This window comes from Macaca mulatta, chromosome 12 (assembly GCF_049350105.2).
Source record: "Macaca mulatta isolate MMU2019108-1 chromosome 12, T2T-MMU8v2.0, whole genome shotgun sequence".
NCBI classification, from domain to species: Eukaryota; Metazoa; Chordata; class Mammalia; order Primates; family Cercopithecidae; genus Macaca; species Macaca mulatta.
In genome coordinates this window covers 82,803,169-82,816,706 of record NC_133417.1, presented here as the reverse complement: position 1 = coordinate 82,816,706, position 13,538 = coordinate 82,803,169, and the positions used below count along the sequence as shown (strand labels likewise).

The 13,538-nt window shown below is 39.7% G+C and overlaps 1 protein-coding gene across 1 annotated transcript in view; it reads left to right on the top strand.

The window, feature by feature from the left end:
* Positions 1–13,538, top strand: part of PDE11A (phosphodiesterase 11A) — a 462,469-nt gene that overhangs the window by 189,317 nt on the left and 259,614 nt on the right. The gene's annotated exons all lie outside the window — the stretch shown is intronic.

The window sequence follows — 13,538 nt, the reverse complement described above, 5'->3', positions numbered from 1 at the left end:
CTCTGTAATGTGTTGTGAGTTTCTTAAGGATAGGACATGATTTGTGCCCCTTGGTGTTTCCAGAGCCTATAGCAGTGCCTGGTGCACTAAGTATTTGATAAATGCTGACTTCATGAATAAATGATTAGAGTAAATTGGCATAAGTGAGAGATTTATTAAGAAGCATAGTAAAGGGGCGGAGCAAGATGGCCGAATAGGAACAGCTCCAGTCTCCAACTCCCAGCGCGAGCAACACAGAAGACCGGTGATTTCTGCATTCTCAACTGAGGTACTGGGTTCATCTCACTAGGGAGTGCCGGACAATCAGTGCTGGTCAGCTGCTGAAGCCCGACCAGCGAGAGCCGAGCAGGGTGAGGCATTGCCTCACCTGGGAAGCGCAAGGGGGAAGAGAATCCCTTTTCCTAGCAAGGGGAACTGAGACACACAACACCTGGAAAATCGGGTAACTCCCACCCCAATACTGTGCTTTAAGCAAACAGGCACACCAGGAGATTATATCCCACACCTGGCCGGGAGAGTCCCATGCCCACGGAGCCTCCCTCATTGCTCGCACAGCAGTCTGCGATCTAACCTCAAGGCAGCAGCGAGGCTGGGGCAGGGGCGCCTGTCATTGCTGAGGCTTAAGTAGGTAAACAAAGCTGCTGGGAAGCTCGAACTGGGTGGAGCTCACAGCAGCTTAAGGAAACCTGCCTGTCTCTGTAGACTCCACCTCTGGGGACAGGGCACAGCTAAACAACAACAACAAAAAAAGCAGCAGAAAACTCTGCAGACACAAACGACTCTGACTGACAGCTTTGAAGACAGCAGTGGATCTCCCAACACGGAGGTTGAGATCTGAGAAGGGACAGACTGCCTGCTCAAGTGGGTCCCTGACTCCCGAGTAGCCTAACTGGGAGACATCCCCCACTAGGGGCAGTCTGACACCCCACACCTCACAGGGTGGAGTACACCCCTGAGAGGAAGCTTCCAAAGCAAGAATCAGACAGGTACACTCGCTGTTCAGCAATATTCTATCTTCTGCAGCCTCTGCTGCTGATATCCAGGCAAACAGGGTCTGGAGTGGACCTCAAGCAATCTCCAACAGACCTAGAGCTGAGGGTCCTGACTGTTAGAAGGAAAACTATCAAAACCCCATCAGTACGTCACCACCATCAAAGACCAGAGGCAGATAAAACCACAAAGATGGGGAAAAAGCAGGGCAGAAAAGCTGGAAATTCAAAAAATAAGAGCGCATCTCCCCCTGCAAAGGAGCACAGCTCATCGCCAGCAACGGATCAAAGCTGGACGGAGAATGACTTTGACGAGATGAGAGAAGGCGGCTTCAGTCCATCGAACTTCTCACAGCTAAAGGAGGAATTACATACTCAGCGCAAAGAAACTAAAAATCTTGAAAAAAGAGTGGAAGAATTGATAGCTAGAGTAATTAATGCAGAGAAGGTCATAAACGAAATGACAGAGATGAAAACCATGACACGAGAAATACATGACAAATGCACAAGCTTCAGTAACCGACTCGATCAACTGGAAGAAAGAGTATCTGCGATTGAGGATCAAATGAATGAAATGAAGCGAGAAGAGAAAACAAAAGAAAAAAGAAGAAAAAGAAATGAACAAAGCCTGCAAGAAGTATGGGATTATGTAAAAAGACCAAATCTACGTCTGATTGGGGTGCCTGAAAGTGAGGGGGAAAATGGAACCAAGTTGGAAAACACTCTTCAGGATGTCATCCAGGAGAACTTCCCCAACCTAGTAGGGCAGGCCAACATTCAAATCCAGGAAATACAGAGAACGCCACAAAGATACTCCTCGAGAAGAGCAACTCCAAGACACATAATTGCCAGATTCACCAAAGTTGAAATGAAGGAAAAAATCTTAAGGGCAGCCAGAGAGAAAGGTCGGGTTACCCACAAAGGGAAGCCCATCAGACTAACAGCAGATCTCCTGGCAGAAACTCTCCAAGCCAGAAGAGAGTGGGGGCCAATATTCAACATTCTTAAAGAAAAGAATTTTAAACCCAGAATTTCATATCCAGCCAAGCTAAGTTTCATAAGTGAAGGAGAAATAAAATCCTTTACAGATAAGCAAATGCTTAGAGATTTTGTCACCACCAGGCCTGCCTTACAAGAGATCCTGAAGGAAGCACTAAACATGGAAAGGAACAACCGGTACCAGCCATTGCAAAAACATGCCAAAATGTAAAGACCATCAAGGCTAGGAGAAACTGTATCAACTAATGAGCAAAATAACCAGTTAATATCATAATGGCAGGATCGAGTTCACACATAACAATCTTAACCTTAAATGTAAATGGACTAAATGCTCCAATTAAAAGACACAGACTGGCAAACTGGATAAAGAGTCAAGACCCATCAATCTTCTGTATTGAGGAGACCCGTCTCACATGCAGAGACATACATAGGCTCAAAATAAAGGGATGGAGGAAGATTTACCAAGCAAATGGAGAACAAAAAAAGCAGGGGTTGCAATACTAGTCTCTGATAAAACAGACTTTAAACCATCAAATATCAAAAGAGACAAAGAAGGCCATTACATAATGGTAAAGGGATCAATTCAACAGGAAGAGCTAACTATCCTAAATATATATGCACCCAATCCAGGAGCACCCAGATTCATAAAGCAAGTCCTTAGAGACTTACAGAGAGACTTAGACTCCCATACAATAATAATGGGAGACTTCAACACTCCACTGTCAACATTAGACAGATCAACGAGACAGAAAGTTAACAAGGATATCCAGGAATTGAACTCATCTCTGCAGCAAGCAGACCTAATAGACATCTATAGAACTCTCCACCCCAAATCAACAGATTATACATTCCTCTCAGCACCACATCACACTTATTCCAAAATTGACCACGTAATTGGAAGTAAAGCACTCCTCAGCAAATGTACAAGAACAGAAATTATAACAAACTGTCTCTCAGACCACAGTGCAATCAAACTAGAACTCAGGACTAAGAAACTCAATCAAAACCGCTCAACTACATGGAAACAGAACAACCTGCTCCTGAATGACTACTGGGTACATAACGAAATGAAGGCAGTTATAAAGATGTTCTTTGAAACCAATGAGAACAAAGATACAACATACCAGAATCTCTGGGACACATTTAAAGCAGTGTGTAGAGGGAAATTTATAGCACTAAATGCCCACAAGAGAAAGCTGGACTAAAATTGACACTTTAAGATCACAATTAAAAGAACTAGAGAAGCAAGAGCAAACACATTCAAAAGCTAGCAGAAGGCAAGAAATAACTAAGATCAGAGCAGAACTGAAGGAGATAGAGACACAAAAGCCCTCCAAAAATCAATGAATCCAGGAGTTGGTTTTTTGAAAAGATCAACAAAATTGACAGACCACTAGCAAGACCAATAAAGAAGAAAAGAGAGAAGAATCAAGTAGATGCAATAAAAAATGATAAAGGGGATATCACCACCAACCCCACAGAAATACAAACTACCATCAGAGAATACTATAAACACCTCCACGCAAATAAACTAGAAAATCTAGAAGAAATGGATAATTTCCTAGACACTTACATTCTCCCAAGACTAAACCAGGAAGAAGTTGAATCCCTGAATAGACCAATAGCAGGCTCTGAAATTGAGGCAATAATTAATAGCGTACCAACCAAAAAAAGTCCAGGACCAGATGGATTCACGGCTGAATTCTACCAGAGGTACAAGGAGGAGCTGGTACCATTCCTTCTGAAACTATTCCAATCAATAGAAAAAGAGGGAATCCTCCCTAACTCATTTGATGAGGCCAACATCATCCTGATACCAAAGCCTGGCAGAGACACAACAAAAAAAGAGAATTTTAGACCAATATCCCTGATGAACATCGATGCAAAAATCCTCAATAAAATACTGGCAAACCGGATTCAGCAGCATATCAAAAAGCTTATCCACCATGATCAAGTGGGCTTCATCCCTGGGATGCAAGGCTGGTTCAACATTCGCAAATCACTAAACGTAATCCAGCATATAAACAGAACCAAAGACAAGAACCACATGATTATCTCAATAGATGCAGAAAAGGCCTTTGACAAAATTCAACAGCCCTTCATGCTAAAAACTCTCAATAAATTTGGTATTGATGGATCGTACCTAAAAATAATAAGAGCTATTTATGACAAACCCATAGCCAATATCATACTGAATGGGCAAAAACTGGAAACATTCCCTTTGAAAACTGGCACAAGACAGGGATGCCCTCTCTCACCACTCCTATTCAACATAGTGTTGGAAGTTCTGGCTAGGGCAATCAGGCAAGAGAAAGAAATAAAAGGTATTCAGTTAGGAAAAGAAGAAGTCAAATTGTCCCTGTTTGCAGATGACATGATTGTATATTTAGAAAACCCCATCATCTCAGCCCAAAATCTGCTTAAGCTGATAAGCAACTTCAGCAAAGTCTCAGGATACAAAATTAATGTGCAAACATCACAAGCATTCTTATACACCAGTAACAGACAAACAGAGAGCCAAATCAGGAATGAACTTCCATTCACAATTGCTTCAAAGAGAATAAAATACCTAGGAATCCAACTTACAAGGGATGTAAAGGACCTCTTCAAGGAGAACTACAAACCACTGCTCAGTGAAATAGAAGAGGACACAAACAAATGGAAGAACATACCATGCTCATGGATAGGAAGAATCAATATCATGAAAATGGCCATACTGCCCAAGGTAATTTATAGATTCAATGCCATCCCCATCAAGCTACCAATGAGTTTCTTCACTGAATTGGAAAAAACTGCTTTAAAGTTCATATGGAACCAAAAAAGAGCCCGCATCTCCAAGACAATCCTAAGTCAAAAGAACAAAGCTGGAGGCATCACACTACCTGACTTCAAACTGTACTACAAGGCTACAGTAACCAAAACAGCATGGTACTGGTACCAAAACAGAGGTATAGACCAATGGAATAGAACAGAGTCCTCAGAAATAATACCACACATCTACAGCCATCTGATCTTTGACAAACCTGAGAGAAACAAGAAATGGGGAAAGGATTCCCTATTTAATAAATGGTGCTGGGAAAATTGGCTAGCCATAAGTAGAAAGCTGAAACTGGATCCTTTCCTTACTCCTTATACGAAAATTAATTCAAGATGGATTAGAGACTTAAATGTTAGACCTAATACCATAAAAATCCTAGAGGAAAACCTAGGTAGTACCATTCAGGACATAGGCATGGGCAAGGACTTCATGTCTAAAACACCAAAAGCAACGGCAGCAAAAGCCAAAATTGACAAATGGGATGTCATTAAACTAAAGAGCTTCTGCACAGCAAAAGAAACTACCATCAGAGTGAACAGGCAACCTACAGAATGGGAGAAAATTTTTGCAATCTACTCATCTGACAAAGGGCTAATATCCAGAACCTACAAAGAACTCAAACAAATTTACAAGAAAAAACACACAACCCCATCAAAAAGTGGGCAAAAGATATGAACAGACATTTCTCAAAAGAAGACATTCATACAGCCAACAGATACATGAAAAAATGCTCATCATCACTGGCCATCAGAGAAATGCAAATCAAAACCACAATGAGATACCATCTCACACCAGTTACAATGGCGATCATTAAAAAGTCAGGAAACAACAGATGCTGGAGAGGATGTGGAGAAATAGGAACACTTTTACACTGTTGGTGGGATTGTAAACTAGTTCAACCATTATGGAAAACAGTATGGCGATTCCTCAAGGATCTAGAACTAGATGTACCATATGACCCAGCCATCCCATTACTGGGTATATACCCAAAGGATTATAAATCATGCTGCTACAAAGACACATGCACACGTATGTTTATTGCGGCACTATTCACAATAGCAAAGACTTGGAATCAACCCAAATGTCCATCAGTGACAGACTGGATTAAGAAAATGTGGCACATATACACCATGGAATACTATGCAGCCATAAAAAGGGATGAGTTTGTGTCCTTTGTAGGGACATGGATGCAGCTGGAAACCATCATTCTTAGCAAACTATCACAAGAACAGAAAACCAAACACTGCATGTTCTCAGTCATAGGTGGGAACTGAACAATGAGATCACTTAGACTCCAGAAGAGGAACATCACACACTGGGGCCTATCATGGGAGGGGGTAGGGGGGAGGGATTGCATTGGGAGTTATACCTGATGTAAATGAGGAGTTCATGTGTGCTGACGAGTTGATGGGTGCAGCACAGCAACATGGCACAAGTATACATATGTAACAAACCTGCACATTATGCACATGTACCCTAGAACTTAAAGTGTAATAATAATAATAATAATAAAATTTTAAAAAAAAGAAGCATAGTAAGAGATGATTATTTAATTCATTCTTTTTCTTTTCTTTTCTTTTTTTTTTTTTTTTGAGACAGAGTCTTGCTCTATCACTTAGGCTGGAGTGCAGTGGTGCCATCTCGGCTCACTGCAGCCTCCACTTCCCAGATTCAAACCATTCTCCTGCCTCAGCCTCCTATGTACCTGTGATTACAGGTGCATGCCACCATGCATGGCTAATTTTTGTATTTTTAGTAGAGATGGGGTTTCACTATTTTGGTCATGCTGGTCTCGAACTCCTGATCTCAGTTATCTACCTGCCTCAACTTCCCAAAGTGCTGGCATTACAGGTGTTAGCCACCACACTTGGCCTATTTAATTCATTCTTTTGCCATTTTGAGTAGTCCTCTTATAGAAAAATAGAGATTCAGAAAATTAAAAAACAAAAATCATGATTACTTAGTAGATAATTTTTATTTTGGTGCCAGGAAGATCTATTTGAGCCTAGTTTTTATTTTTTTAACTTGTTTTTAAATTAAAAGAACAGAGAGAAGCCAGACTAACTAACACTTGACAAATATCCAAATCAAAAAGGCCTCTGTCCAGGGAGCGTTTCCAAAGAACAAGCAGGGAGATGTTTTGTTTACTTCACTTGGCAGGTACACTCCCTTCCCCAGGGTGCAATAATCAGGGCTGATCAACAGCAAAGGGAGCTTGAAACCAGTTGTTTAGTATCATTGATCTAGAAACTACTTGTGATATTTCCCTTATAAGATTCTCTTTTTTACTTACTGTGTGTGTATTAATTTATTTAATCCCTGTTCATTTAGTAAATGTATAATAAAATCAAAGTTGGATTTAGATAGTAAACTTTTAAAATTAATAAAACTAAGAATTATATAATTGGTCCAAGACAGGAATAAAGCATAAATTCTATTCTATTTTATTTGTGCTTTATCCTATTTGGTATTGGTCATAATTTCTGCAGTGTCACTCTATATATCCCGTTAAATTATATCCAAGTATTTAAGCTGTTTTTGCTGTTTTATTTTTTAACCCAGGTATCTGACTGTAAACAATTTTCTATTTGAATGCATTATATTTTCAATTCTTTTTAAAAATATAAGTTGTCTGATGCTTTGAGGAGCAATCAATGGCCTGCCTGCCTAGAATTTGCTATTCAAAGACACTTGTGAGTGTGAAAGTGGGCACTATTAATAATTGTCCCTGGACAACAGGCTTAATTGGAGTGGAACTGTCCTCTGCCAACTGGGGATATATCCTCAAGTATATCTCTTACTGCTTACCCTGGTGCCTAAAATTTCTATCATTGCAGTACTGTTTCAAATTAAAAGATTATGACTCCAAGAATCCTCTTTCTGAATATAGCTATATTACATGGGAATATTAATACATTAACCTATCATTAGCCATTAACAATTTAGCGAAAATAACTGATCTGGCCTGGAAATGGCTCTACACCAGATAAGTTGGCAAACTTTAAAAAATAAAGATCTATCTTCTAAATATTTTAGGCTTTGTGGCCTTTATGGTCTCAATTGCAACTGTTCACTCTACTGTTATAGTAGAAAGCAGACACAGACATTACTTAAATTAATGAGTATGGCTTCATTACAATGAAACTTTATTAATAAAAACAGGTGGTAGGCCAGATTTGGCCTGTGGGCCATCCTTTGCCCACTCCTGCTTTTGAGGACTGAGAGGCTGGCAGATGAGTTTACATCTCCAGAATTATGTTACTTCTCAACTGTTCATCTTGCTGCCCTCATCATGGACTAATGCCATGTGTATATTGCCTTGCCAAATAATCTGATGACTCAAGGTCAGTTTGGCTATGAACCTAACTTCAGAGGTCAACTCACCTTGCACTTTAAATTTCTCTTCTTTAAAATATTGCAGTATTTGTCGTTCCCCTGAGAAACAGAACCAATAGGAGACATACATAGATAGATAGATAGATAGATAGATAGATAGATAGATAGATAGATAGATAGATAGATAGGTGATAGATAGATTGAGATAAAGAGATTTATTCTAGGAATTGGCTCACATAATTATGAAAGCTAAGAAGTCCCACAGTCTACTGTCTGCAAGCTGGAGAACCAGGAAAGCTAGTGATGTAATTCAGTCTGAGTTCAAAGACCAGACAATCAGGAGTCCCAGTGTCTGATGGCAGGGGAAAATAGATGTCCTAGCTCAAACAAAGAGCACATTTGCCCTTCCTCTTCCTTTCTATCTGAGCCCTCAGTGGGTTGGATGATGCCCACCCACATTGCTCAGGGCCGTCTTGTTTACTCAATTTATTGATTTGAATGCTAATATCTTCCAGGAACACTTCGCAGATCACCCAGAAATAATGTTTTGCCAGCTATCTGGGGCACCCCTTAACCCAGTCAAGTTGACATATACCAATTAACCATCACAAATGTTAAGTCTTAAAAGGTTAGAGACCTTATTTATTATTTCTTTGGTATCTTCCTATGCTATCCAGTATTTTATACACACTGGATAATCAATATTTAACCAGAGATCAGTAAACATTAGTATTTTCATTTTTCTTCTATAGACACTAATGAAAATGAGTATTTTCATTTTTCTTCTAAAGACACAAGAACCTAAGAATTCATATAAGTGTAAAGTTAGGGAACATAGTCTACAATACTTCCCTCACTCCTAACACCAGTTATGAGTTTTGGAGTTCCCAAGACCATGCTCAGTTTCAGTAATTTGCTAGAAGGGCTCAAAGAACTCAGTGAAAGCTGTTACACTCACAGTTACAGTTTACTACAGGAAATCATACAGATTAACATTAGCATGGGGCAGAGTCTAGGAAAATTCCACATGTGGACTCTGCTCATGGAGTCATGGATAGTGTGAATGTCTCCTGGCTATCATGTGTGACAAGATGCGTGAAATTTTGCCAACAGGGCCTAAGCCTTAATGTCTAGAGTCTTTATTGCGTCTTGATCACAAAAATGGGGTTGGCTGCCCATGCGACTGACCTCTGACTCCATTCCTCCAGTGGTCAACTGATACCATGTGACCCAAAGCTCCCACCCAAATCATATTGTTGGTGTGGCTTGAAGCCCCTATTCTAAATCACATTGTTAATCTTTGCACGTTAATCAGGCAGGACATTCCAGGGGTTTAGAGATTACCTCTCAGGAGCCAAAGACAAAGGCCAGACCTCTCTTTAGGGAGGGTTCAATTCTTTTCTACACGCAAGGTCAATTGTGGTTCATGAATACAGTGTCTGACTTTGATCATGGCACCATAAGCCAGTTTATTGGGGGACACAGCTAATGCATTCTATGGAATGCTGAAGTTGGATGATACATAGTGCTTGACTTTCCCCTTACACATTAAAAATGAATGTAGAAAACAAAACAAATACAAGTTTTGTCCCTGTTTTTCTTCTCAGCCTGTAATTTATGTTGGAGTAAAATGTTCTAACATTTTAGAAAAAAAGTGTTTTTTCCTTTTAGTAGTTTTTCCAACTTCTTTTATGTTTCAAGAGTTAAAACATTCTGTCATTTCATTAAGAGACATTTATATATCTTATCCATTCTCTGTAGATCTATAGGTTCTATGGCTTTAAAACGCCATTATTTCCTATTCCATTTCTTATATCCCTCAGTTGCTATTGCTCAGATGGAAAAATATTTTTAAAAGATCTTTATTTTCTTTCATTCTCTAGACATTTCTCACATCTGTTTTCTTAATATTTGAAACCAGAAGTGCACTTATTTTTTCTAGGGAGCGCTAGTTTTGAGAGGCCAGGGCAAGTTAAGCTTCATACTATAAAGCAAGCTCCATAACTGCAGAGATTTTATTTTCTTTTACTTTCACATTTGTAACTCCAGCGTATACTACACTGCTTGACACATACAGACAGTACCTATTTGTTGTATTGAAAGATAATTTTCAAAAAGTTAAAAATTTAACTCTTGCAGAAATCTAAAGCAAGCGTGTATCAAAGATTTGTTTAACTCATTAAAAAGAGAAACAGCAGGGTGGCAAAGTTGGTTCTAAAACAGGCACTGAAAGAATGCCAGCATAAGATTGCTAGATGAGCTTTTTAAAATGGTTACTACCAGTCAGGATAATACAATTGTAACCATTGAGCTTTTCTTTTCTCCTGCACAGAAATCATTTGCATCTTTACTTGGATAAAATTTATTTGCATTGCTGTCAGATTTGCAGAAATTAACATCTACTCTTACCAAGTTGTAAATTATTCTAATCAATAGTAAGAAGTAGGCCAAATGAAGCATTCTTAGTAATATTGGAGGATTTAATCTCATCTGTCAGATCAGGAATTAAAAAATATGTCCTGCTCAATTTTCAAATGCAGAAACAATTAACAGTTTATTGATAATTTGATTAATCTTATACCAAGCCAAGTGTTTTACTTCAAGTTACTTTTTAGTCTGTGTTTACTCAAATTTGGGCATATAGGAGGTACTCAATAAATATTTGTAGAATTAATAAATAAAAGTACAGTTTAAGTATTCTGGTTTTGAAGGAGTCATGTTCAAATAATTTGCTGCTACAATAACACTTGCTCTTGCTTATTAAAGCAGTGAGAAGTGGGATCACTGGAGCTATGGACTCAGAACAACATGGCTTCCAGCAAACCACTTAACCCCCTAAGCCTTAATTTGCTATCAATAAAATGAGGGTAATATCTACCTTCTGGGATGTTGTAAGCATTGATACATACATAAAGGATTGTTTATAATGTGTGCAAAATCCCTCATTTGCAGGAAAATGGTCTCTCTATGTGGTTTGGCTCCCTTTCAGCATAGTGGCCTCAGGGCAGTTGCACTTCTTGCATGGTGACTGAGGACTCCAGGCACACATATTTCATCAGGCAAGGCAGAAGCTGTGTTGCATTTTACAACAACCTTGGAAGGCATGTAGCACCTCTTCCATATGCTCTATTTGGTGAAGCTTTCAGAAGCCCACCGGATTTAACGAGAGGGGACACAGATCATGCCACTTGGTAGGAAAGTGGCAGGGTCACATGGAAGAGAAGAATATGGGGTAGGAGATATTGTTGTGACCATCTTTGGAAAATAAAATTTACTGCAATGAGTGATTCTGCAGTGGCTTAATTCATATTACAATATGAAATGAAATATGTTCTATGGTTGCCAAGGGTATTTCCTTGCAGTCGAGCTATTGTCATTGCCCTACATTCATCTAGTCACACACAATTTTCTTTGTGATGAGCCTTTCTTTTCTTTTCTATTTTTTCCCTAATGTTGCATTTGCCTAGCTTGAGTTCATTACCTCACTGATAAAGCTGTTTTAATGTTTAATCTATTCCTAGTTTCCAAATCATTTTCTCAGGTGCCCATCAATTCCTTGTAAGTGGTTAATTTAAAAGGCCTTTGAAGCATGACATATGGCTAAGGCAAATCTAAATGTTAACCTTGGAAGCATTCTATGACATTCAGATGGACTCCTTTCTCTACAGGGGCTTGTTTTTCTATCATGTGGTATATTTTGCCAAAAGAGGATATTGGGGCTCAGAAAAAGATACTTCAAAGCATGGTGCCTTGGCATACTGAGCACATTGATCTAAAGGAAATTAAAAGGCCTTAAACTTGAGTCCCCTCAGAACCAAGAACTTTCTAACCTTTCTTGTTCCTCCTCACAAGTACAAGGTGGAACTCTCTTCCATCCCCTCCCTGAAATTTTATTAACCAGAGAATACTATTCTCATATCACAGGAAGGAAGACTGAGGAATGTCCCCATGCCCAGACAGACTTTCCATCTGTTCTTCTGAGGGCACTCTGAGAGATTACCTGGGAGACTTTATCTGCATAATAAGATAACCTTTGGCCAGATGTGGTGGCTCATGCCTATAATCCCAGCACTTTGGGGGGCCGAGGCTGGTGGATCATCTGAGGTCAGGAGTTCAAGACTAGCCTGGCCAACATGGTGAAACTCTCTACTGAAAATGCAAAAATTAGCTGGCCGTGATGGCACACCCCTGTAATCTCAGCTACCTGGGAGGCTGAGGTGGGAGAATTACTTGAACCCAGGAGGCGGAGGCTGCAGTGAGCTGAGATCAGGCCACTGCACTCCAGCCTGTGTGACAGAGTGAGAACCTGTCCAAAAAAAAGAGATAACTTTTGTTCACAGTGAAGATCCACCCCTTACCTTCTTGAAACCTCCTCCAGAGCTCAGAGAAACTTTGTCCCTGGTCATTGTCTGTTCTTTGGGCTCATTTTATTCCTCTGAAAATTTTTTCTATCCCTCAGAATTGCCTACATCCCCCATCCGTCTCCCCTACAAAGAGGATGCTATTTAAGCTTCAGCCATCTGGCCCTCCTTTGAGTCTCATATTTTATATGGCTTCTGTGCTTCTGCACATTAGTACATTTGTATGCTTGTTCCCCTGTTAATCTGTCTATTGTCAGTTTATTTCAGCAAACCTTCAGAGGGTAGAAGGAAAAGTTTCTGTCCACCCCTACAAGGGCCAGAAATAGTGCCTTTCTCACTCAACATTTGTAGTGTTGAAAGAGCTAGCACTCTAGCATCAGAGATTTCCTTTCATGCCAGTTGCCTTATTTAATTGTGTGAAACTGAGTACGTCTCTTAAAAATTAGGAGTTAGTTTCCTCATCTATAGACTGAGTATAAAATTCTTTACTTTAGATTTATAATAAACAAATGCTCAAAGAAGCTTCTGCTGTAGGGCCTGGTTTACAGTATAAACTCAGTATTAGCTAATAATAAGAAAAACTACACTGACATTTTCTGTTCCCATAAATTCCCCCTCAACATAAGTCTTGGTCAACTCTCGCACTGGTATGCTGATTTCACTGAAGAGGTGAGAAAGGCAGTGTCCACACAAGAATGATTGTTGAAGAAGGCGGCTTCCTCTTCTTCCTTTAGGTGGTGGCACCACAAAGTTCACCTGAGAACAGTGATGAGCCAAGCTTATTAATGAGCTAATTCCAGGAGCCTGGAGTTGGCAGAGGGCATCTTCTTTGAGGGGTGTTCTGTCCCTACCTGGGTCTCTATTGCTGTTGATTGGGTTGTTAAAAGAACAGTTTTCTTTTTAAGTATTCAGATGAGATTTTCCTTTACCTGACCTCCATAGCTCATGGGACACATAATTGTAAAAATATGTACATGTTTAGTGAAATGTATTAAAACTTCGACAATGTATGCTTTGTAAGAAATAGGATACAAA